Below are 27,372 nucleotides of genomic sequence, written 5' to 3' on the forward strand. Positions count from 1 at the left end.
GGTAGGCCCAAACTCAGAGGACTTTTCCAAGTCTATGCAAAGTGAGCCTCAAATACATTTAAAAAAAATGCTTTTCTGACATCAAAAGGCTTAAGTTGTAGAGTAGTTCTCCTTTGTAACCACAGATTTGCTAGAGCTGATTCACAGTGGTTTATCCATGGCAGGTATTATGGATCGTAATTGTTCCCCATAGAATGCCTTTGATTTTCTATTGCCATTGTACTTTGGTGTATTAGACTGGTGGCCAGCAATGTCATTTTAGGTAGGAATTCTGCCAGTGGACTCCTTGGCTTTCTCTTTGAGCATAATGTGGTTCATCAGCCTTGCAGCTGGTTTTAAGAGCTTCTCAAAGTGTGATTTGTACTTTTTTTTTTTTTCCTTTGAGGAGAACCGTTTTGAATGGTGCCTAATTCAAGGTTCTTCTCTTTCTTTCCTGACAACATTCATTATGGTTATAGAGAAAATTAATGTACTTGTTTTGGATAGTTCCGACTGGACCAACCAAAGATGCTAATTTGAAAAATTTGTCCATGTTTTGTCTTGTATTCTTTATGAAAGTTTTGTGATGGTCAGCTTACTGAGAACATGGAGCAAATACATTGACCTTTCATTATGCACATATGACCTTCAGATCCGCATCATCTATCTGCCTTCCTATTTGCACTTCCTCTATTTTGGCAAAAACCATCGCTCTTCAAGATATCATTTCCCAGCACAGACTGATTTACCTTGTATCACCAAGATACTATTTTTTTATTATTTTTAATTTTTAAAGATTTTATTTATTTATTTGAAAGTTTGAGTCACAGACAGAGGGAGAGACAGAGAGAAAGGTCCTCCATCCTCTGGTTCACTTCCCAAATGGCAGCAATGGTTGGAGCTGGGCCGAACCGAAGCCAGGAGCCTCCTCTGGGTCTCCCACACAGGTGCAGGGGTCTTCAGCTGCTTTCCCAGGCCATAGCAGAGAGCTTGATTGGAAGAGGAGCAGCCGGGACTCGAACTGGTGCCCATATGGGATGCTAGTACCGCAGGCAGCAGTTTCACCCGCTATGCTGTAGTTCCAGCTCCCGAGATTGCTGTTTCACATTGCAGTAGTCTTCAAAGATGACAACATCGCACAGAGCGAATTATGCATATAATCACTGTGGCGTCCCAGTTAGCTGGATCTGTGTGGGGTGTTGTAGGTTTTAGGTTGTTATTTGGTGCCTCTGAAGATAACTGAGCATAATCCTCACCTCCTCTGACCTCCAGCTCTGGGAGAGCGACCACCAAAGACAATGCATTGTGATCTTAGGAGCAGGAGAAGCCTGCTGACAAGGACCTAAGAAGCCTTTCCTGACAAGGGCCTGAGCAGCTCCTGCATTTGTCTGCACAGTCTGGTGAGCTCTGTAGCCATAGTCCTGGGAGCAGCTCATCTCAAGTTCAGGGTCTGCAGCTGCTGTTGCTACCACCAGCTCCTCTGTGTGATGCCTGTCCATATTGCCATTGGCGTTTGGCTTTCCCTTGATGTCTTGTGTCTCTAGAATCTTTTTGTGAATCAGGGAGGGACTCTCCCAGTAAAATTATGACTTTGGCTAGATTCCTGCAAGAGTGCTCTGGTTATAGTTACCCTAGGGTTCCATGTCCTCTAGTTGAGCAGTAGTGATGGAGGAGTTTAAGATGAGCTATCACAGAATAAAGGGGAAATAAAATACCCACAAAGGTTGATAGTTTGAAAACCATCATGAAAATTGGTGGCACAACACTGAATATACTTACCATTAGCCAACTGGGCCTTAAAATTGGTTAGCATGGCACATTTTACATGTATATTTTATCACAACTACACATTTTAAAGTCACCCAGGTGCTGATGTTGTGGTATAATGGGTTAAGCTGTGGCCTGCAATGCCAGCATCCCATGTGGGTGCCTGTTCAAGTCCCAGGTGTTCTGCTTCTGATGCAGTTCTCTGCTAACACACCTGGGAAAAGCAGAAGAAGATGGCCCAAGTTCTTGGGCCCCTGCACCCATGTGGGAGACCTGGAAGAAACTCCTAGCTCTTGGCTCAGCCTGGCCCAGCCCTGGCCATTGTGGTCATTTGGGGAGTGAACCAGCAGATGAAAGACTTCTCTATCTCTTCATCTTTCCTTCTATAACCCCACCTTTCAAATAAAGAAATAAATCTTTAAAAAAAGGCATAAAATCACCTCAAAGCCTCTTTCTAGGCTTCTAATGATTAGTGAATTAGAATGTAGACACATTCATCAGTCATTTTGATATAATAAAAAGATACTTTCCCAAACCTGGTCAATCAATTTGGATTTAAAAAGTTAAATTCTGTTCTGTTTGCTCATAATAATCTTAATGTTTTATATTAATAAGAATTTATGAAGTAGTCCATATTTCATAGTCTTCATTGTTCTTGCAGGTGTCTAGCTTCTGGTTATAAATATCTGGGTATGTTTCACTCTGCAGTCACACTTGTAGTTTTAGTAGCCTACCAGGTTGATACTGCAGACTCACGGTGGTGGATACTGCATTTGTGTTTTTGTTAGTATCTGATAAAATTACTGAAAATATCCATTGGTTAAGATAACAATGGAGTTAAAAATGAATATTGGGACAGGTGCAGTGGGTTAGCCGTCATATCCTATATTAGAGTGCCTAGGATCTAGTCCTGCCTCTGCTTCCAATCCAGCTTCCTGCTAATACACCTGGGAGGCATCAGGAGATGGCCCAAGTCCTTAGATTTCTGCCACTCATATGGGAAATCTGGATGGAGATCCTGCCTCCTGGCTTCCACCTGGCCCATATTTGGCTGTTGCCAGCATTAGGGGAGTGAACCAATGAATGGAAGATCTCTCTCTCTCTCTCTCTCTCTCTCTCTCTCTCTCTCTGTCTCTTCCCTTCTCTCTGTCACTCTGGCTTTTAAATACATCAATAAATATTTTAAAAGATTAATATTTCCAGTATCTATTTTTGGTTTTGAATTATAAAATTAGAGGAATGTGTGTGACCCATCAAGCATTGGCAATATTTTAGTGATTTTTAAAGTAACTTTTTGCTTGTGTTTAAGTTGTAGTATTTTTGTATTATGACAAAATGCATTCATGATGTTATGCAACTACTACCTTCATCTAGTTCCAGAGCATTCTTTACACTTCAAATGGAAATTCTGTGCCTGTGAGGCCTTTGCTTCCCATTCTCTCCCTTTTCCCCTCTTCAGATTTGCATATTCTGGATATTTCATGTAAATGGATTCTATTGCTTTTGAAGACAGGTGACTAAATGTATTTTCTGTTTTTTGTTTGTGTGTGTGTGATTTAGATGTTTAAAAAAGTCTTCACATGTAAAATATATATATATATATATATCTATATATATATATATATATATCTCGATCCCACAGTCTGGGGTTGGTTAAGCATTCTAAAACCTTTAACATTTTTATATTAGCAATGACAAGTCAGATTACAGGACTAAGTGGTATGGCTGCCTTCTGCAAAACTGCCAAATGTGTAGTGTCTAGAAGGTTATAACCAAGGTCTGTGCAGTGACACTTTAAGTAGGTAATTTGAGGTTTTTTTACGTTATTTTCTTTTTGATTGCCTGTTCTTTCTTTTTTAAAAATATTTATTCATTTGAAGGCAGAGTTAGAGAAAGAGAGAGAGAGAAGGAAAGTTAGATCTTTCATTGGCTGGTTCACTCCCCAAATGGCCACAATAGCCAGGGCTGGGCCAAGCCGAAGCCAAGAGCCAGGAGCTTCATCTGGGTCTCCCATGTGGGTCAGAGGCCAAAGGACTTGGGTCTTCTGATGCTGCTTTCCTTGGTGCATTAGCAGGGTGCTGGATTGGAAATGGAGCAGCTGGGACTTGAACCGGCAATCATACGGGATGCCGGGATGCCGGCATCACAGGCGGTGGCTTAACCCATTATGCGACAGTGCTGGCCCCTAAGTTTTTATTTTCTGATTTGTGCAAACATTTGTTTAAATGAGAAAAAAAAGTTTATTCCTTTCATCAACACTGAAATAATTAGTGTTGGACTTCACAGTATTTTGAAAATCCAAGTCTATTAATTAATTATCTTAGGTAAAAATTAATTGCTCAAATATTGAAAATATTCCATTAGTGTTTAGTCACCTCCATCTAGCCTCACAGGATGAAGCTACAGCAAAAATGACTGTTTCAGTTTTTAAAATATTTTAAAAACAAGTGTATAATTTAGCTCAACCAGTAAGTCCCAGAGAAAAAGGTAGACCATTAACATCAGAAAGCTGGGACTGGGTATTTTCAAGTTCTTTAATTCAATCATGAAGCAAAGTGATTTGAATTTCTATGTTATATGTGCTTTGTGACTATTAAAAAAAAAGCCTTGATGGGGCCGGCACTGTAGCACAGTGGGTTAATGCCTTGGCCTGAAGTGCCGGCATCTTATATGGGCGCCGGTTCTAGTCCAGGCTGCTCCACTTCCCATCCAGCTCTCTGCTATGGCCTGGGAAAGCAGTAGAAGATGGCCCAAGTCCTTGGGCCCCTGCACCTGTGTGGGAGACCTGGGGGAAGCTCCTGGCTCCTGGCTTTGGATCAGCACAGCTCCAGCTTTTGTGGCCAATTGGGGAGTGAACCAGTGGATGGAAGACCTCTCTATTTCTGTGCCTCTCCTCCCTCTCTGTAACTCTGACTTTCAAATAAATAAATAAATAAAAATTAAAAAAATTGGTTGATTTATATCATAATCATTAAGTCTGCCATAATGATTGAATTAAAAGAAATACCAGTTCACAAACCTATTAAGTGATTGCTTCATTTTGTCCTTTTCCAGGACATGTGTAAGTTGAAAGCATCTATTTTAGTCCAAAACTCCTTATATCCACTATTTGTATGTCTGTGAGGCTCTCAGATTCTGAGACATCTTAGCATTAAACCAATACTAACCATGCCTGCCTTAGGCTAGTTTAAATTGATGATGTTCCTTGCTCTAAAGTTGATTACTTTTCACCATATAGTGACCAGATGTCAGTGATAGGAAAGTAACGTCAGACACGTCTCATGCTTTCTGTGTCTTCACACGGGGTCCCTCTGCTTTGTCTTATTCAAAACCTGTTCTTTAGTCACTTGTCTGTGTGTTGCCTGTGGGTCATATAGTCCTTACTATTGCTGTTACTTTATGCATATTTAATGACTTCAAATTTCCAGGAGAATCCAAGCAAAAGCAAAAGTATGCAATATTCTAGGTGCCTTGGTGTAAGATCACCTGTTTTTATGGGGTCCACTGAAGTTGTGTTTTTTTAATTGATTTTTTTATTGTGAAATATAAAATATGATTTACATCTATGCTCATATGGCAGCCACTGGCCACGTGGAGTTGTTGAACACTTAAAATCTGGTTAATACACCTGGAGAACTGAAGTTTTCATTTTCATTCACTGAATTTTAAATTGGGGGAGGCAGGTGGGGCTAATGATCACTGTATTGGAGAAATTAGAAGCAGCCCTTTTCCTTCCTCCTGTTAAGTCTGGCAGCCTTTGGAGAGAAACACACTTCCCTTTTCCCCTTTTTCATTCTCTGTGGCTTCTTCTACCTTTTCCAGTTGGAGGCAGCTCTCAGCTTGCTTTGTTGGCCTTTGTGGGCTTAGTTATTGAAAAATCATTATGTATGAGGCATTCTGTTAGGTAGTACATATTCAATAGTAAGTAAATCCTCAAGGAAGTTACAATGTGTTGGAGATATAGACTAGGTCAGAGGTAATGCTAGTTGTATAATGGTGGTGAGAATTAGGAACATCTGATTCTGATGAAGCAGGTGTTAGGAAAGCACTGCAGGTAAGCCAGCATTGCACGGTCATCCACAGTGCTTCAGAGAGGAAATCACATCTCTGATTCCTGGGAATGGGAAGGATTTGCGGTGGGAAGATGGTGAGAGAAAGAAAGTTCTAGACAAATATTTAGTTTTTTTTTTTTTTTAATTTCTGCTGTGCCAGATTACTACTTTGTAACTTAAAATAAGGAAAAAAATCTATTGTAGTTCTGGGAGCCAGAGTTCCCTAAATGCATCTTATGAGGCTAAAATCTAAGTGTCAGCACGGCTGCATTCTCTTTGCTTGCTTCTTCCAGCTTCTGGAGGCTGGCTGCTTTCCTTGGCTGGCGGTTGCCTCCTTCACTTGGAGAGCCAGCATCCTGATGTCTTCAGATTTCTCTCTGCCCGCCTGCCTCTTCCACCTGTGAGGACTCGCGTGATTACCTTGGATGATTTCCCCAGCCGAGGTCAGCAGAGTAGCAACCTCAGTTCCATCTGCCACTTTCATTCTCCTTTTCCACGTGACTTACGTCTTAATTGGTTCTGGAGATTAAGACATGGGCATCTTAGAGGGAGCCATTGTTCTGTACCTCGCAGCAGAGGAAAGAACATAGCATGTTTGAAGAACTGAAAGAAAATCAGCACAGCTAAAAACTTACCTTGTGGGGAAGCTACTGGCAAGGAGGAAGCCATGAAGATGTGGTTGGATTCTATCCCAAGGAAAACGAAGGCTCACTGAAGAATGAAATAATTAGGCAGGAATTATTGAAAACTTCCTCTACCTGCACTTGGAGGCTCTTAACTGATAACACATGCTTACTTCACTGATAATAAATTGAAGCTAATTAATTGAGAATTATCAGCTTAATTTGAAATATGAGGTGGGAAGAAAAAAATATCCTTGTATATAAGCACACCATCAAAAATGTAATTCTCAAAAGAATTTGATGATAGGCTGTTCAAATCGTTGATTAACATTTGGATTAGGACTGTTTCATTTGGTGAATACTTACTGCAGGTGGACCTGATCTCACATGGGAGGATTTATTGGTTTTCGAAACACCAAGGTTAATCCCCCAGGCATGGCTGGATTTAAGGCTCCTTTAATGACATCACTGCTGTGCTCTGTGTTGCATTAAACATCATCACTATTCTCTTGTGGAGACAAGGTTTCAGGCAGCATGGATAGCTACCTTCTGGGTCACACGTCACAGGACCAAAGAGGAGGCAACTGCTGATGTCCTAGGATTGGGCGTTGTTAAATACCTTGAGTCACATGCTCCTTCTCTGACCAACCGCCTTCACCAGGTAGGTGTGATCTGTGAATTAGGCCAGAAGACCCTGCTGTTTAGGCAATCCTGAAAACTTGCTTCTGAATGTGTTTTGAGAGTTGGGCCATTTCAGCTTTGTACAGATGGGGGCATTGTCTACATTTCTTTTTCATGGAGCCATGTTTGCATTGGTTCTTTATATATATATATATATATACACACACACACACACACACGATTTATTTATTTATTTGAAAGAGTTACGCAGAGAGAGAGAGAGAGAGAGAGAGAGGAGAGAAGAGAGAGAGAGGGCTCTTCCATCCACTGGCTAACCTCCCAACTGGCCGCAACAGCTGGAGCTGTGCCTGTCCGAAGCCAGGAGCCAGGAGCTTCTTCTGGGTCTCCCGCATGGGTGCAGGGGCCCAAGGACTTGTGCCAACTTCTGCTTTCACAGGCCCCAGCAGAGAGCTGAATAGGAAGAGGGGCAGCCAGGTCTCAAACCAGTGCCCACATGTGATGCCGGCACTGCAGGTGGCAGCTTAACCTGCTACACCACAGCGCTGGCCCCTGGGTTGGTTCTAAAATCTGTCATTTGTTGCCGTTCACTAACTTATCCCTAAAGGTGGACCTGTGTTTGCAATCTTCAGATGTGCATGTGTGTGTTCTGCCAGATCACCATCTAAAGCTAGCACCAAGGCTGTTGATGATTGACATCATTGGCCTGACTTTGCAAGTGGAAATACTTAATTAAGCATTACATAATAAGGAAACAAAGTCAGGCTTTCATTTGCCATTGCTTTCTTCCCTTGAGTAACAGACTGAAGAGGTCTTGTTCATTTAATCTCCCTTTTTAGTAAAACAGGAAATCCTTCATAGACAACATTATCTTCATTGAAATACAGGTGTGCATTAGGATAATTCTGTGTGTAAAGATATTCTGCTCCCAGCGTTTCAGTCATTTGTGCCTTCATGTGTGTAAATGAGCATCTCTTCTCTTTCAAGGGCCCGACTGCAGATTGAGCAAGTGGAAGACATTAGCATGCGGTTGATTCACACCGGCTTTGTGTTAAAAGGCACAGACCCTTGAAGTCCCTCTGTCTCTATCATCTTCTACTCCAAGATGCTGCCGTTCCCTCCTCAGGCTTGGCCAGCGAGTCCCCACAGATGACTGGTGGAGGCTCATGGTCTGATCTACTGCTCCCCTCTGCTTCCCCGTCTCCAGCTTTGTTTCCCACATTAGTCTGTTGATAGCCCATTAGCTCTGATTTCTCTGCCACACTTACTTGCTGTGTTCAGAACATCACCATCCCTCGCCATTTCTCCCTCACAGTTTATTTTTTTCACATGTTTTAAAAATATTTATTTATTTGAAAGAGTTATACACCAAGAGAATGAGAGGCAGAGAGAGAGAGAGAGAGAGAGAGAGAGAGGTCTTCCATCTGCTGGTTCATTCCCCAATTGGCTGCAGTGGCTGGAGCTGTGCTGATCCAAAGCCAGGAGCCAGGAGCTTCTTCCGGGTCTTCCCATGTGGGTGTAGGGGCCCAAGAACTTGGGACATCTGCATTCTCAGGCCATAGCAAAGAGCTGGATTGGAAGTGGAGCAGCCGGGACTCAAACCAGTGTCCACATGGGATGCTGGCACTGCAGGTGGTGCCTTTACCTGCTATGCCACAGCGCTGGCCCCTCCCTCACAGTTTCTAACCCTTTCATTCCAGAGTGATTGCCAGCAATTATTGAGTTCCTTGGGAGATTTCTAAGCCTCCTCAGTAACCTGCTGTTCTTCTATCTGTGAACTCTTTCAATTCAGTTTTGGTATGACTGAGATGGAAACTTTCTGGAACACTATTAAACCAGAGTTTTGAGAGTTGAGCTTTAAAACCTACTTCTTCTTTTCATAGCAAGTTGAGAAACAGTTTTTCTGAATTTCCTAACCCTTGGTGATTGTGTGATTTACTTGAAACTTATTTGTTCCGCGGGCAACTGTCTTATCTTTCAGCCTGGGCTATAAGTTCTTGAAGGGCAGAGGAAAGGGTTTATACTTTCCTGTAAAAATAAAAGTCTACAGAACTGAATACCAGTCTTTGTATGAGGGTGCTCCAATAAGTTCATGGAATAGTGGGCACTTGACCCAGCGATTAAGATGCTGCTCAAGACGCCTGCATCCCATAATATAGTACTTGGGTTCAAGTTCCCACTCTGCTCCCAGTTCCAGCTGCCTGTTCATGTGCACCCCGAGAGTCAGCAGGTGATGCTTGAAGTATTGGGGTCGTCACCACCTGTGCAAGAGATTCAGCGTGAGTCCCCAGTTCCTGGGTTTGGCATGGCCCAGCCCCAGATGTTGTGTGTATCTGGTGAGTGAAGCAGCAGTTGGGAGTGCTCTGTCTCCCTCTCTGGCTGTCCCTCTTTCTCAGGGGGTATTTGATTGGCCCAGGTTCAGAACTAAATGCTAAGTTGCATTTTGCCCCCTTTTCTTTACATCTTGGTGACCTTGTTTATGTTGCATGTGAATGTGGTAGTGAAGGGACAGTCCCTGGAATCGTCCCAGGGGCAGAAGGAGGAGAACCTGTGGGAAGCAGGGTTGCTTTCTGGAGCACAGAGCTTTGGTTTTCTTGTTCTCTTTGTTCTTGACTGCTGTGTTTTCTCTGCCTTCTGCCTTCTGCCCGCCTCTCTTGGAGGGAGCTACAGGTGGCTCTGAGTTATCTCAGGCACTGTGCAGTGCTCCTTTTAGAATCTTGACTGGAGCAGTCTGCGCATCATGAGAGAAGCAACTTGCTTTCTGTAGTCTGAGATTTTTGCCTCTTGCTAAATCTGAACCAGCTTCTTAGTGGTTCTCTCTCTTCATAGATTCCAACCCCCAATGCTGAAATTGTTGATGATGTCATGATTTTTTTTGTGCTGACATAGAGTAGAGATTTTCCCCAAAAAATATTTATTTATTTTATTTGAAAGAGTTATAGAGAGAGAGGGAGAGACAGAGAGAGAACATCCATCTGCTGGTTCGCTTCTCGAATGGCCACATTGGCAGGGGCTGGGCCAGGCAGAAGCCAGGAGCCAGGAGTTTCTTCCAGGTCGGATACAGGGTTCCAAGGGCTTGTGCCATTTTCTGTGGCTTTCCCAGGCCATTAGCAGGGAGCTGGATTGGAAGTGGAGCAGCCGAGACTCGAGCCGGTACCCATATGGGATGTTGGCACTGCAGGCAGTGGTTCAACACCCTGCACCATAGTGCCAGCCCGGTAGAGAAGGTTTTAAAGAGCTGTCTCCAGAAGTGTCTCCTTTAGGAGGACTCTTTCCTTGTGTACTGCTGGTGGGACAGTAAGCACAGAAAGCAGAAGTAAATGTTCTGTAAGTTAGCTTGGCTAAAGTGTACTGAAATACAGAGTACTAGGCAGTTCTGTCACTTCACTTGTTACCTTGAATTAAAAGCAAGAACCAGCAGTATGGGTTTTAAGAAGGCTGTTGCTCCCAGACCACCATCTGTTTACCCAGCCTTCTCCTTCTCTTCATTTTATGTGGCCTACCCCCAAGGGTTTCTGGATGAGAGCTAGTTAAATATCAAAAAAGGCAGCCTGGGAAAAACAAGTATCTGAGCCTCTTCAATGATTGTTTCCAGCCACTTCTTTTTTTATTGTAACCTAAGTTATTTTTCGTGCTTTTAACACCCAAGAAACCCCAAATGGATAAACAAGTACATTGCTATATTAAGAAACAGAAGGCAAACACAGCATGATCTCAGACTGATCTAGGATTTTTGTGTTGGTTTGTATGAGTTTGAGGAAATAGATATCAGTGTTCTTTCTGTATATGTACAATTTATTTTTAAAGATATATTTTATTTATTTGAAAGAATTACTGAGAGGTAGAGACAGAGGGAGAATGGGTAGGTCTTCCATCTGCTGGTTCACTCCCCAAATGGCTACAATGGACAGAGCTGAGCAGATCCGAAGCCAGGAGCCAGAGCTGAGCCAATCCGAAGCCAGGAGCCCGGAGCTTCTTTCCAGTCTCCCACATGGGTACAGGGGCCCAAGGACTTGGGCCATCTTCTGCTGCTTTTCCAGGCACATTAGCAGGGAGCTAGATTGGAAGCAGAGCAACCGGGACTCAAACCGGCACCCCTATATGATACTGGCATTGCAGGCAGGGGCTTTAACCCACTGCACCACAGCGATAGCCCTACAATTTGTTTTTATAGACAGAGTCTATGCAGCTTTAGCATCAGTTACATGGGCATAGATTTTGCCTCCCTAATTACTCTGAAGGTACAGTCATGATGTTTTATTCCTTTTCTTCTCAGATTTTAGCACTGTTTTCCAACTCTGAAGATAAAGCAGGCATTCTTTCCTGCTGTCCTGGGAAGGTGCATGTTCCCATGTCCTAGCGTCTTATGCATATGCATGGTGCACTGCACTCTGTGGGTTGTGAGCAATGTGGGGAGCTTGAGTGAATGTCTTCAAGGCAGTGCCCAAACCTTGTCTTTGCCAACATTTCTTTCTTCAACTCTGTGAACTAGAAACAAACTCAACAGAGTGGAATTTAATTTTCCCTTTCTGTGGCTTCTCACACTGCTGTGGATAATTAGAGGCATGTGACAAAGGGGCTCGAAAGTAGGTGATGGCAGAGAGAAGTGGAAGGTGATCCCTGTGGCCCAGCAGGAACCCCATCCCTGCTGAGAAGACCGGATGTGGCTTTGATGTAGCAGTGGGAAAATACATCTTTTTCATGGTGCGATCCTAAGCAGGGATACCCGAGACAAAAATCCATCTGTGTCATTTAAATAGATGAGCTTGACTGCATGTCTTGAGGAAGGATTTATGAGGATTCATGCAAAGAGTCATTCTAGTTTCTTATTTTTCATTGGATTCAATTAATAGAAACTGGGCCTGGATTGGGGGCTGTACGATCGATCTTTGTCCCGTTTCCCTCAGTCTTCCTGTTTGACAAAGGACTGAGGTTGAATTGCTGAAATTACATCTATAGTATCAGAAAATTTCAGTTAATCATAAAAATTTTGATGAGTTGGATATGAAGTTAAACTCTAAATATAAGAAATGAGCAGTTTCTTTGAATAGAGAACATTTTACTAGCTTTTTTAGTGTTAATGTCATAACTGTCTCCTAAGTTTCCTTCCTAATGTAAATCTCTCATATTCCCTAATATGCAAAGTGAATATACAATGAGTACAATGTAATGGAGATAGTATTTCTTACTGGAAGAAATGTAAGCAATACAAAGACTCCCATAATGCACTAGTAATAATAACATATAATAGTATATATTATAATCATAATAAATAATAATGAAACTGTTTATAGAATACTTGTTCTATGCCAAGTACTGTGTGAAAATTTTCCTGTGCGTTATTTTAATTTATCTTCTTCTTATTCCATTTCCAGAAACTTTAAAAAAGGTATTTATTATTTGAAAGGTGCACTGAGAGAGAGAGATCTTTTTTTTCATTTTTTAAAACTTTATTTATTTAAAAGAGAAATAGAAAGTACCTATTCACTAGTTCACTTTCTAAATGCCCATAATAACTGGGTCTGAGCCAGGACAAAGCTGAGAGCTGGAAACTTAATCCAGGTCTTTCATGTGGATGGCAGTAACACAATGTTAGCCGTCACTGCTGTCCCCCCACCTCCCTGCTATGGTATACATTAGCAGGAAGCTGGAGTATGGAGCCAGAGCCTGGTTTCCAACCCAGGCTCTCCAATGTGGGATGTGATTATCTTCACCAGTTTCTTAATCCTAGGCCAAACACTCACCCTAGGAAACATGTAAAAAGTTTAACATTGCAGTTCTTAAGCTTAAATTTTTAAAAACAATACCATAATATACTCCTTGTTGATAATACTTGTCACCATCTTTAGCACCAATGTTCAGTGGGAAACACTCCTGCAGAACAGGCAAGTGGGCTGTGAACAGATTTTAGCTCAAGTTAGGGAGATATATTTTATCTGCTGGTTCATTCTCCAAATGCCCGCAGCAGCCAAGGCTGTGCCAGGATGAACCCAGGGGCCAGGCACTCTGTCTGGGTCTCCTCTACTGATGACAGTACTTGAGCCATCACCACTGCATTCCCAGGTGCACTAACAGGAAGCTGGATCAGAAGTGGAGTAGCTTGGGCTTGAACTGGGGCTCTGATATGGGATGCTGGAGTTGCAAATGGTGATTTAACCCACTATGCCACAATGTTGACCCCTTCATGCATTTAATTCTTGGCAGTCATGACCTGACTTGACAGTTTCAGACCTGGAGGATTGACCTCAGTCTGTGGAGCTGGCAAATGTTGCAGTAGGGCTTCACACTTGGGATTCTCCATCTTCAGCCTCCTAGGTCACCTGATGTTCTCTGGCCAGGCCTAGGAGGAACGGGGAAGAGAGTGAACTCTGAGGTGAGCCTGGGTTCAAGTGTGTGCTCCGGGAGCTTGACCAAGTTACCCTCCTTCCTATGCCCATTTCCTATCTGGAAATAACAGCACCTGGTAAGTAGGGTTCTAAATGATTGTACATGGAGAGAGCTTTCAAAGGAACCAAGAACCTAGGAAACCTTAGCAAGCTACTACCACATAGGCTTCCTTTCCTCTTCCCTACTCACCCCTGTGCACAGCTGCTGGGCCCTACCTGCCCCACCCCCACTTGGAAATGCTTGGGGACAGAAGTGTTTCAGATTTCAGAATCTTAATGGAGTTTCAAATATTTATATAGACATATAGACCTTACTATTGGTTACGCATCTCTAGTCAAAAGTCTGAAATGCTTAAAAATGTGAAAATTTCTGAGCGCTGTGTTGCAGCATTTGGATTTGGGGTTGGGAAGGCTCAACCCATAGTGGGAGGCATGTGTGGCTGGGGCTGTGTGGAGGGAGGAAGAAACTACAGTACTAAGTAGAATCATAAATAACGATGCTTAGGCAGCTCTGGTAGCAACAGACCCTGTCCATCTACCCACCTGCTTTCCTGCTCCCTCTCAACTTTCCTTCGCTCCAGTCCCTGTTCCTCTGGGGCTCCAGATATTCCCTGTGCTTATTGGAGGTGAGGTGTGGAGAGAGACATGTCCCTGGCACACAAGGCAAAACTATATCTCCTCCTGGTAGCATTGTAATCTAGCATTTCAATTCTGTGGCACACTTGGTACAGTGCTAACTATGAGAGAGACTCTGTGTGATATTGATTCATTCTGAATAGCCCAGGGTTGCAAATTACTTGAAGTACATAGTTTCCATAAAGATGTTTATTATGATTTCTAGATAGCCTGAAAATGAATTTCTTGAGCAAAAGCCTATTCATACGCAGTGAACAGTATGTATTTGCACTTGATTCTTACAGCATTAGAGTTGCAATGGAAATAACATTAGTAACCTGCCTTGGTCTCTTGGAAGACACCTACTGAGTAGCTTGTATGCATGTGGGAGAGGGACAAATTGGGAGGCACCTGCTCTGGAGTTGAATGGGGGCATTAAAACTGTTTCTCAAGTCTGTCCCTTCATAAAATGCATTGTATTTGTCAAGCCTATTTTGTATGAAATAGGCTTCAACCGGAGGGTATTCCTGTTACCAGCTCCCCCTTCGTTTCACATGTACATAATTTTTTAAAAAAGCAGTTGTTTATATGTTTTGAGAGTTAGAGAGAGAGCTTCCATCTGCTGCTTCACTCTCTAGATGGTCGCAAAGGTCAACACCAGGCCAAGCCAGAGCCAGGAGCCAGCAGCTTCATCCGGGTCTCCCACATGAGTAACAGGGAACAGATACTTGGGCCATCTTCTGCTGCTTTTCCCAAGCTTTTAGCAGGGAGCGGGATCACAGCAGCCAGGACATGACCTGCACTAATATGAGATGCGAGCATCGCTGGCAGCGGCTTTACCAGCTGTGCCCCAGTGCTGGCCCCTGAAGTATATGCATTTTAACTAAAACTTCAACCTCAATACCTTTCAATCTTTCTGCTAGGATCAAGGTGGTTATTGTGAATGAAAGCATTAAATCCATTTCAATCTAATGTATTTCCGTACCATCCTTCTGCCTGTGATAACGATATTGGATGAATGAGACATTATTATTGAATGACTGACACTTATTTCTCAGCTTGCCAGGTCTTCTCTGACCACTGTTCACTTTCTTTGTCTTGCTTTTTTCCATATTTCAGCTTTTTAATGTCAATGCCTCCATAGTTTATAGGTCTTTTTCCTAAACAATTGAGTACTTAATTCCATTCTACCTTTTGTTCACTGATTCTGTTTTTATTCTCAACCAATATCAGACAGGTTGCCACAAACGATGTTACTGCCAAGTGTGCCTTGTGGAGCAATCCTTTAAGAAGGACAGTGTGCGTAATGCATGGGGTCCTGTAGAGTGGCTTCTTCAGGGAGCAGAGGCAGGCAAGTATGGCTGACTAGAGGGGTAGCAGCCCGGGGCATCAAACCCTGAATTGATTTCCATCAGAGCCACCTTCTTAACCTCCAGCAGTGAAAGTTCCCCTGGCATTCTGCCCCCGAGTGGCAGGAGCCATGGGTCCCATCACATGTGCATTGGAGCTGTTACCTAAGGAATGCAGATTTTTGGGAACATCGTGTGGGCTGTACAGCCAGGTTATGCTACTTTTTTCAACAGTTGGAAATTAACATAAGCAGGGTCTTAGGTAGTGTTGTACATACATGACAGTCTGTCTCTTTATGAAAGCCCCACTATAGATCAATATCTCTGGGATGACTTTTTGTAAAACCTAGTTTCCGGGTATGTCATTGGGGTGAATTTGAGCTCTGGTTCTGAAACATTTTGTATGATAGTTCATGTCCATGATGGCCTTTGCCACCAGTTCTTAATCAAGAAAAAAAAATGAATTTAATCCACTTCAGTCTAATGTGTTTTCATTACTGCCCTTCTGTCTGTGATACCAGTATTGGATGGAGGGCACTTATTATTGAATGACTGACACTTACTTCTCAGATTCCCAGTTCTTCTCTGGCCATTGTCCACTTTCTTTAAATCTTGCTTTTTCTCCTTATTTCAGCTTTTCAAATGACTGTCGATATTTTAAAGAATTGTGTTAATGAGGCTGTTAGGTTGCGTTAGATCCGTTGTGTACTGTGAGTGCTCTTCTTTTATCTAAACTCTTCCATGAGCAGGAGCCAATTGCATAAGCTGATTTCTTTTTCTGGTCGAGGTATCTACAGGCAGCCCCGGTAACATTCATGGGATCGAAGGTGAATAATATTTTTGGCAAGAAGTGAGCCTCTTAGATCTTAAGTTCTTTGGGTTTAGCACAGGAGGGCATGATGTGCCCTGGGAATCTCCTGCAGTAATTTATGCAAAGCTGGACTCTTTGTCTTCCCATGGGAGACAGACTCTCAAGGATTGTCGTGGCATGATGGGAAAATAAAACTCCACAAAGCAGCACAGGAGAGCTGGGTCATCAGTTCTGAATTTAAAATATTGAGTTGCCAACTTGACCACTGAAATGGACTTAGAATGTTCTTTTTTGTTTTTGTTTTCGCTTTTCTGTTTCCTTTTACAACGATGTTCACAGTGCACTTCTCCTGAAGGAGGACTTCCTTCTCAAGGGCCTGGGCAGTCTGGCTTCTTTGAAAGAGAACTTTCAAGGGCCCCTGCTGTGCGTGAAGGAGGTGTGGACAGTCACCTCCCCAGCAGCAGCAGTGCACAGTAGAACTTGTCAGTCTGCAACCTGGCCAAAGCAGAGATCAGGGGGTGTCTGAACGTTGCCATAGCTTCTTTGTGCCATTCACGTAGAACGGGCTGCCAGTTTCTTGGCCGTCTCGCTCTGTGACACGGTGTGCTGGTGACTTGCCCCTGTGACCTGGGTGCTGTTGAGGGTTGTGCCCACTCTGGTGATGTTTCTATTCCTGAGCATCTCTTACCCTCTCCCTGAAAAAGTTAGCATGCCGAGATCAGCTCCTCAAGTTTGCACACATAATGAAAATAGGAGAGAGTAAGGAGGAAAGGGGAAAGGAGTAGGGACACATACTCACACAAACACACATGCACGCACACTAATGTAAGGACATGAGAATACAATAGGTATACATGATTTGTGATGTCAAAGGGGGAATTTTGCATCAAAAAGTTTTCTGAGATTGACAAAGATCCAAGGCTTGGATTCTGTAGGCTCAGCAGGCTAAGCCACAGTCTGTGATGCTGCTATCCCATACGAGCATCAGAAGTAGTCCCGGCTACCCTGCTTCTGATCCAGCTCCCCGCTAATTCACATGGGAAAGCAGCAGAAATTGGCCCCAGTGCTTGGGCTCCTGCCACCCACATAGGTGACCTGATGGAGTTCTTTTTTTTTTTTTAATTTTATTTATTTATTTATTTATTGACAGGCAGAGTGGACAGTGAGAGAGAGAGAGAGAGACAGAGAGAAAGGTCTTCCTTTGCCATTGGTTCAGCCTCCAATGGCCGCCAAGGCCGGCGCGCTGTGGCCGGCGCACTGCACTGATCCGAAGGCAGGAGCCAGGTACTTCTCCTGGTCTCCCATGGGGTGCAGGGCCCAAGCACTTGGGCCATCCTCCACTGCACTTCCTGGCCACAGCAGAGAGCTGGCATGGAAGAGGGGCAACCGGGACAGAATCCGGCGCCCCAACTGGGACTAGAACCCAGAGTGCCGGCGCTGCAAGGCGGAGGATTAGCCTAGTGAGCCGCGGCGCCGGCCCTGATGGAGTTCTTGGCTCCTGGCTTTGGCCTGGGCTGGCCCTGGTCATTGCAACCTTTTGAAGAGTGAACCTGCAGAGGAAAGATCTTCCTGTGCCCCTACTGCCTGCTTTCTGTCTGTGTGTCTCTGTCTTTCCCTCTCTCTCTCTGTGTCACTCTGCTTTGCAAATAAATAAATAAATAATCTAAAAAAAGATTATTTCTCTAAGAATCAGTTGTACATTTCTGGGCTCTCCTTATATCACATAGTTCAGTAATTTATTATTTTTTAAATGAAGCACTCATGGTAGCCATATAAGAAATATTCAGATTTTGAGACAGAAGACCTGGCGTCAGGAGGGCTTCTCATCCAGATATGTATTCATCTTTCCCTATATCCTTCTTAGAACTCTGTGGAACTTCTGGACTGAAGATGTGTGCCTTCAACTCTCAATAATATGTTTTTAAAGTTTATTTATTTTTATTTGAAAGGCAGAGCAACAGCAATTAAGAGAAAGAGAGTTCTCTGATCTTATGGTTCATTCTCCAAAATGCCCACAACAGCCAGGGTTTGGGCCAGGCAAAAGCCAGGAACAGGTGACTCACTCTAGGTCTCCCACGTGGGTAGCAGGAACCCAAGTACTTGTGCCATTAGCTGCTGCCTCCCTGGGTGCACATTAGCAGGAGGCTGGATCAGAAGCAAGACCAGGACTGGATCCCAGGCTCTCCACGTGAGATGTGGACATCCAAGTGGCCTCTTAACTCCCGGGCAGCAATACGTGCCTCGATTCTGGAGATACTTCTGTTATTTTAATCTCCTTTGTTACTTTCTCTGTGTTTCTTCTTTTAACTATTTACCCTTTTAAATTCTCTTTTTCACATTAGATATGTTAAACTTATTCATCTTAACTTTTTGTTGTTTTTCATCTCTCTTTGCTTTTGGTAGGAGTCAGTTGCCTTGTAGAGATAATTTTTTGACCCTGTCTTCCAGAATACTTACTACTTTAACTGTAAAAATGTTTTAGAAAGGCATTTTTTAAAAAGTTTTTATTGACAAGTTAGTTTTGTTTCTACTCAGAACCCTTATTGTTTTAAAATGTTTGTTTATTGTTGTTTATTTGAAAGGCAGAGAGAGGGAAAGACAGAAAGAGAGAGAGAAAGAGAGAGAGATAAAGAGAGAGAGAGAGAAAGAAAGAAAGAGAAAGTAAGAGGGAGGGAGGGAGGGAGGGAGGGAGGGAAGGAAGGAAGGAAGGAAGGAAGGAAGGAAGGAAGGAAGGAAGGAAGGAAGAGAGGGAGGGAGGGAGAGAGAGAGAGAGAGAGAGAGAGAGAGAGAGAGAGAAAGATCTTTCATTTGCTGGTTTGTTTCCTAAATGCCCAGAACAGCCAGGACTGGGCCACATGGAAGCAAGGAACCTAGAACTCCATCTGGGTCTCTAACATGGGTGGTAGGGACCCACGTATTTCAGTATCATCTGCTGCCTCCAAGTATCCCTCAAGTCTGTCCACATTTCTCTCTCTTATCTGCTAACCTTGTCTCGGTAGCAAAGTGTCCAATGATATATATACTTTTGTTCTATGAAGCCAAGAACATTTATTGGTATAGATCGGTATATAGTGACACCTTTGGACGGAGAGATGTTTCTTCCTTATCAAGATTATTTTTTCTTCATGGTGATGTCTAGTATACTTAGAAATAGAACCCTGGTATGTGAGGAAATTGTCTGGGCTGTAGCAGCATGAGTGCAAAACATTGTAGATGCTCCGTGACTTACTGTGGGGTACGTCCAATGAAACCTGTCATAAGGTGGAGATCTTGTTAAGTGGAAAAGGCCCTGGATCCCCCTGAGCTACCCTGCATCCCAGCTCAGCAGCAGGAGTGCACTGGGGGGGCGGGACTTGTTCCCTGGACACCTCAGGGCTGAGGGAGCTGTGCTCGCTGCTGCTGCCCAGCATCTGACAGAGGAGGGGACAGCGTAACACCAGCCCCAGAAAGATCCAAATCCCAAATCCCCAGTACCAGTTCCTGTGAATTCAAATCACTTTTACATCATCATAAAACAGAAAATTTTAACTAGTGGCCTACTTAATTTTAAGCTGAGGCCTGTCTCTGTAAGGTAAAGTCTGGTAATAGATTTTATTTAGGAGGGAAAACTCAATAAAAAGAGGCAAAATGCGATTCTAGAACAGAACTCATGGAAACTTGTACATGGAAGGGAACAGCTGCCCATGTGTACTGAGCACCTGTGCTACCCTAAGAAGGACAAGGCAGCCCCTCTGCTGGGAAAGATACCGATTTAGCGAGTGAGTTAGGACCTGTATGATGATATGCTGACTAGCATATCCTCTGGTGCCAAGGGACTGATGGGTGCTCCTGGGACCCGAGGTACATTCTGCAGGATTTAGTAGCTGTATCCAAACCAAAGGACTCTACAGTGACCTAAGTTTCACAACTCCTTTGCTCTGTGACTTAACCAAAGTTAACACATCTGATCACATACAATGTTCCCCCTCAGCCAAATGCTGTTTGATGGCATCCCACACATTCTGATAGGTGTGTGTTTCTTTTCACTCAGTTGAAAGCACTTTGTCATTGTTTTTGACCCATGAGTTACGCTGACTTAGGTTAATTCCCCAAGATGTGGAGATTTTCCCGGTATGTTGGTTTTTCATTCAGTTCTATGGCGGTAATAAAACATACTTTAAATGAATTGGATTTTTAAAATCATACTGAGATTTATTTGTGGTCCAGAATATGTCCTGTCTTGGTAAATGTCTTGTGTGCATTTGAAAAGAATGCATATGCTGCTTTTAGAGGGAGTATTTACTGGTCTGTGAATTTCAAGTGGGTCAAGTCAGATAATAATATTTTTCAAATCTTATTCAAGAGTGCTGCTTTTCTATCTACTTGTTTTATCAGTTCCTGAGTGTGATGTGTTTAAATCCCTGTTCATCAGTAAAACTAGTCTTCAAACAGTACTTTATACTTTGTGTATCTGTGTGGGCACAAACTGTTGAAATCTTTACTTAGTATATACTAAGTTGATCTTCTGTATATAAAGATAATTAAAAGTGAATCTTAATGAAGAAGGATAGGAGAGGGAGTAGGAGATGGGATGGTTTGCAGGTGGGAGGGTGGTTATGGGGGGAAAAACCACTATAATCCAAAAATTTTGTTTGTTTGTTTCTTTCTTTGATTGATTGATTGATTGATTTGAAAGTCAGAGTTACACAGAGGAGAGGCAGAGAGAGAAAGAGAGGTCTTCCATCCAATCGTTCACTCCCCAATTGGCCTCAACAGCAGGAGCTGCGCCAATCTGAAGCCAGGAGCCAGGAGCTTCTTCCGGGTTTCCTGCGTGGGAGCAGGGGCCCAAGGACTTGGGCCATCTCCTACTGCTTTCACAGGACATCGTAGAGAGCTGGATTGGAAGTGGAGCAGCTGGGTCTCGAACCGGCATCCATATGGGATGCCAGCACTTCAGGCCAGGGCTTTAACCCACTGTGCCACAGTGCTAGCCCCCAAAAGTTGTACTTTTGAAATTTATATTTATTAAATGAAAGTTTTCAAAAAAAAAAAAAGAAATCCCTGTTCATAACTGTGGATTTTGTATATTTCTCTTTGTAGTTTTATCTTCTTTTCTTCATCTATTTTTTAAATATTCATTTTAATTTATTTGAAAAGCAGAGTTACAGAGAGATGGGGGAGAGAGAGAAATCATCCACTTGCTGGTTCATTGCTCAGAATGTTTGCAACAGCCAGAGCTGAGCTAGGCCAAAGCTGGGAGCCTAGAACTCCATCTTGGTCTCCCACATGGGTGGCAGGGGCCAAAGCATTTGAGCCATCTGCTGCTGCTTTCCCAGGCACATTAGCAGGGAGCTGGACTGGAATTGGTGCAGCCAGGACTTGAATTCATACTCGGGTGGGATACTGGCCTTGCAGGTGGCAGCTTAATCTGCTGTACTTCAGCTCCAGCTCATCCTTAACACATTTTGAATTTCTTTTATCAGGTGCTTAAACCGTTAGGATCATTATATTCATCTGGTGACTGGAGCATTTTATCTTTATGAATGGACAAGCTTTATCCCTGGTATCCTTTTATACTTTGAAATTAATTTTATCTTGCAGCTACTCGTTGTGATTGGTGTCAGGTGTGTCTTCTCCACCCTTATATCTTTGAAATGTATTTCACATAGGCAGCATATACTGGAGACTTGCTCTTTTTTTAGCCTGGTGCTCTTTGTCTTTTAATTGGTACACAGACCATTTATATTTAATGTGTTCACTGACATTGCTGGGTTTAAATCTGTCATCTTGCTGTTTGTTTTCTATTTGTCCCATCTGTTTTTGTTGCCTTAAAAAATTACTTTTTGTGATTCTATTTTATCTCCTATGTTGGTTTAACCATAATGATATTCATAAGTATATTTATTTAACTTATCTATTTAACAAGCTACCTTCAGGTGACATTATACCACTTTAAGTGTAGTGTAAGAACCTTCAATAGCAAACTGTTGTTCCTCTATCCCAGCCTTTATACTGCTGCCATTGTATATTTTATTTTATCTTGTAAAAACCATAATATGTAATTTTTGAAGAGATTTAAATAATAGGAAAAGTATTAAATATTGACTCATATCCAGTTAATTATTTCTAATGCTCTTTATTCCTGTGTGTAGATACATGTTTCTATCTGGTGTCATTATTATTATTTTTTTCCACCTAAAGGACTTCCTTCATTTTGTGTAGTGTGTGTTTTAGCACTTACAGATCTGCAGAAGTCTTTATTTTGCCTTTATGTTTGAAGAATGATTTTGCTGTATTTCCTTTCAGTATTTTAAACATAGTGTTATACTTTCTTCTTATTAAATTGCATTTTTGACAAATCAGCTTTCATCCTCATCTTTGTCGCTCTGTATGAAAAATGCCTTCCCTACTCCATATCCTTGTTTGTCTCCTTTGAAATTTTTCTGTTTATCCCTGGTTTGGGCCAATTTAATTATGATGTGCCCTGATGTAGTTTATTTTATAGATTTCTTGTGTTTGATGTTTATGAATTTCAGAGGCCCATCAGTTTATAGTTTTTATCAAATGTGGAAAATTTGGAAAGTTGCAATAATTTTTCTGTCTGCTCTTCTTTTCCTTGGGAATTCCAATTATATATTTACTGTGCTTCTTAAATGCATTCCATAAGCCAGTAATGCTCTTTTCACTTTTTTAAAGATTTACTTAGAGTTACGAGGGTGGGGGTCAGCAGAGAGAGAGAGAGAGAAAGAAATCTTCCATTTGCTTGTTAACCTGGTTAACTCCCAAAACGGTTGTAATGACTGGGACTGTGCCAGGCTGAAGCCCAGAGCCAGGAGCTTCATCTAGTTCTCCCATGTAAATCTGCTGCTTTTCCAGGTTGTTAGCAGGAAGCTGCATCAGAAGTGGAGCAGCCAGGACACAAACTGGTGATGCCACCCACAAAATGGGATGCCAGCATTACAGGCATCAGCTTTACCCACTATTCCACAATGCTGGCTCCTTTTCATTTAAAAAAATGTTTTCTCTTTGTGTTTATTTTGGATAATTTGTGTGGTTGTGTTTTCAAATTCTGATCTTTTTTCTTATGATGTTAGATCACAGTTATTCTAATCTAGTATAGTTTTCATTTCACGTATAGTGAGTTCTCTCTAGAAGTATGGTTGGGTCTTGGGTCCTTTATGTCTTCCATATATCTGCTTACCTTTTTGAACATGTCCTTTTCTCCTAATTCCAGTGTCTGTGTGAGTTTTGGGTTCATGTCAAGTGACTGAGTTATCTCTTCATTATGAGTCACATTTTCTTGTTTGTGTGGTAACTTTGATCGAATGCTAGACATTGTGAACTTTATATGTTTGGGTCCCAGATCTGTGTGATTTCCTATAAATAGCCCTGAACTTCGGTATGTAACATTTTTTGGAAAAGTTGAATATGTTTTCATCTTGCATGTAAGATGTATTAGATAGAACTGGAGCAGTGCACAAGCTAGAAATGATTTTTCTCTTTTATTATGACAAGATCCTTTTGACTTCTTTGCACCAGTTATTCTGAAGAAGGTCCGCCCTTCCTCCAGAAATGGTTGGTGGGGATATTGTTAGCCTTGCATGCCTCTGTCTTGAGTCATAGTTCCCCTACTTGGTTGTGATGATTAGCACTCTACTGAGTACTTGACTGAGATGCTCTGCAGGTCTCTAGGAATCTGTCTTCGTGTGCAGACATTTTTCTTTGGTGTCCTGTCCTACAAACTGTGGTTAAATTTATTCCAAAATATTTGATTTTTGTGGCTATTGTGAGTGAAATCACAAAACAACAACAACAACAAAAAAACAACAACAACAACAAAAAAAAACAGAATAGCCAAAGCAATCCTGAACAAGAAAAATCAAATTAGAGGCATCACAATACCTAACTTCATACTACAAAGCTGTAGTAATTAAAACAGCATGGTATGGGCATAAAAATTGATACATAAATCAGTGGAACAGAATAGAGAGCCCAGAAATTAATCCACAAACATAGAGACAACCAATTTTTTATAAAAATGCTCAGACCATACAGTGGAGTAAGAATAATCTCTTCAAATGGTGATGGCAAAACTGGATGTGTGTATGTGGAAGCATGAAATTAGATCCAAAATTAACTCAAAGACCTGCATTTAAGATCTGAGACTATGACGTTGCTGGAAGAAAATGTAGGGAAAATACTCCAAGACATTGATGTAGGGGATGAGTTCTTGGATAAGACCCCCAAAGCATAGGCAACAAAAGCAAAATTAAACAAATGGTACTATCACAAATTTAAAAGCTTTTGCACAGCAAAGAAAATGATGAATAGAGTGAAGAGACATCCAACAGAATCTGAAAAAAAATTTGCAAACCACCCACTTATGTATTAATATCCCGAGTATATTAGCAATTTAAAAAACTCAGCATCCAAAAAAACCCAGTCAACTTGAGAAATGGGCAGAGGGCTTCAATAGGCAGCTCTCAAAAGAAGAAATACAAATGGCCAAGAGATACATGAAAAAGTGCTCAGCATCACTAGGCATCAGGGAAATGCAAATCAAAACCACAATGAGATAACACCTCACCCCTGTCAGAATGGTTAAAATCCAAAACACAGAATGTAACAAATGCTAGTAAGGATGCGGAGAAAGGGGAACACTTACAGAGCCGGTGGGAATGTGCAGCCACCGTGGAAAACACCAGCGATTTCTTTAAAAAAATCTAGAAAATAGCTTTGCTATATGATCTGGCAATCCCACACTGGGTATATACCCAAAAGACTGGAATAGAGCGTATCAACGAAATACCCAAACCTCCATGTTTATAGCAGCACTGTTCCCAGTAGTCAAAATATGTAATCAACTAATGTGTCAGATGAATGGATAAAGAAAATGTGGTGTATATATACAGTGGAACATTATTCAGTTACAAAAAAGAATGAAACTCTACCATTTGCAGCAAAATGAATGCAACTGGAGGACATCATGTTGAGTGAAATAAGCTGGACACAGAAAGAAATTACTACATGTTCTCCCTTATATGTTGGAGCTAAAATTTAAAAAAACAAACCAAAAAAGAGTAAAAAAAATTGTCTGTATATGAGTACTGCTGCAAATATAGGTTTGTAAAACTTTTTATACCTTTGTTAAAAGGTGGTTTAAAATGTTATACTTACTATGGTTTAATGATCTGTGACTACTTCATTTTTTATTTTTTTTTTATTTGACAGAGTTAAATAGTGAGAGAGAGAGAGAGAGACAGAGAGAAAGGTCTTCCTTCCATTGGTTCACCCCCAAAGGGCCACAACGGCTGGAGCTGGCCCCATGACTACTTTAAAATTTACTGTATGTGGGTGAAATGGTCATTTTCCCACTCAAATGTTTATAGCTATTGTCTATATTCCCACTGAACTAGGTTCTTTTTGCTTTTTACTTGCTAAACTTATCATTCTGTCAAGTATTAAGCCTTTTTACTGTAATATAAATTTAAAATATGTTATCTCAAAAACTAAAAAATAAAGTAGGGGCAGAAAGGAGGATGGGAAAAGATGGGGGGAGAGAGGGAGGGAGGGAGGAAGAGAATATCTATGTTCTTAGAATTGTATATACAAATCACATTCAATCTGTTAAAAACTAATTAAAAATTAAGAAATGCAGCACAATTCACAATAACCAAGACCTGGAACCAACCTAAATGCCCATCAACAGTAGACTGGATAAAGAAATTATGGGATATGTACTCTTTAGAATACTATACCGCAGTAAGAAACAATGAAATGCAGTCATTTGCAACAAAATGGAGGAATCTGGAACACATTATGCTGAGTGAAATAAGCCAGTCCCAAAGGGACAAATATCATATGTTCTCCTTGATCAGTGACAACTGACTGAACACCAAAAAGGAAACCTGTTGAAGTGAAATGACACTATGAGAAACGGTGACTTGATCAGCATAGCCCTGACTGTTAATGAACAACTTAATACATTATCCCTCTTAGTATTTCTTTTTGTCTGTTCTACTTAATATGACTGGGTTAATTCTGTAATTAATACACAGTTATTCTTAAGTGTTGAAATTTAACTGAAATGTGATCCCTGTTAAACATAAGAGTGGGAGTAAGAGAGGGAAGAGATGTACAATTTGGGACATGCTCAAGATGACTTGCCCCAAATGGTAGAGTTAGAAACATACCAGGGGACTCCAATTCAATCCCATCAATGCCATCTCACTAGTCCAAGTGATCAATTTCAGTTCACAATTGATCATAATGAAAGGACTAAGAGTCAAAGGGATCACATAAACAAGTCTAGTACCTGCTAATACTAACCGATAGAATAAATAAAGGGGAGAGTGATCCAACATGGGAAGCGAGATACACAGCAGACTCAGAACAGCAGATGTCCTTAACAGCACTCTGGCCTCAGAATCAGCCCTAAAGGCATTCGGAGCTGGCTGAAAAGCCCATGAGAGTATTTCAGGCATGGAAAGCCAAGACACTCTGGGGGGAAAAAAAAAACAAACCTAAATGAAAGATCTCTGTGAATGAGATCCCAGTGGAAAGAACAGGTCTTCAAAGAAGGAGGTACCTTTCTCTGAAGGGAAGAGAGAACCTCCACTTTGACTATGACCTTGTCTAAATAAGATAAGAGTCGGAGAACTCAAAAGGCTTCCATAGCCTTGGAAACTCATGACTGGAGCATAGGGAGATTACTGATGCCATAAATAGGAGTGTCAGTTTGTAAAGTCAACAACAGGAGTCACTGTGCACTTACTCCTCATGTAGGATCTCTGTCCTTAATGTGCTGTACATTGAGATTTAATGCTATGACGAGTACTCAAACAGTATATTTCACTATGTGTTTCTATGTGGGTGCAAACTGTTGAAATCTTTACTTAATGTATACTAAACTGATCTTCTGTAAAAAAAAAAAAAAAAGAAATTATCAATTCCCAACTTGACTCTCATTGGGATTAAACATGACAATAGGTCTGATCTGGTTTCATCATCATTTAAAAAAATCATCTATTATTTTTCACTTTATGTTTCTGTGTGGGAGCAAACTGTTGAAATCTTTACTTAATGTATGCTAAACTGATCTTCTGTATATAAAGAGAATCGAAAATGAATCTTGATGTGAATGGAAGGTGAGAGGGAGTGCGAGAGGGGAGG

General features: G+C 41.7%; 1 protein-coding gene and 1 long non-coding RNA gene across 14 annotated transcripts in view; one reads left to right on the forward strand and one right to left on the reverse strand.

Annotated features, from left to right (window-relative positions):
* Nucleotides 1-27,372, forward strand: part of PTPRM (protein tyrosine phosphatase receptor type M) — an 884,286-nt gene that overhangs the window by 241,235 nt on the left and 615,679 nt on the right. The window lies entirely within an intron of this gene.
* Nucleotides 6,188-6,928, reverse strand: LOC149123798 (uncharacterized). The gene is made up of 3 exons (XR_016214154.1): nt 6,788-6,928; nt 6,434-6,509; nt 6,188-6,317 (listed from the first exon to the last, which is right to left on the reverse strand). It is a non-coding gene; the product is annotated as an uncharacterized LOC149123798 (long non-coding RNA).

This window comes from Oryctolagus cuniculus, chromosome 10 (genome assembly GCF_051225735.1).
Source record: "Oryctolagus cuniculus isolate XC-2025 breed Fujian yellow rabbit chromosome 10, ASM5122573v1, whole genome shotgun sequence".
Classification (NCBI taxonomy): Eukaryota; Metazoa; Chordata; class Mammalia; order Lagomorpha; family Leporidae; genus Oryctolagus; species Oryctolagus cuniculus.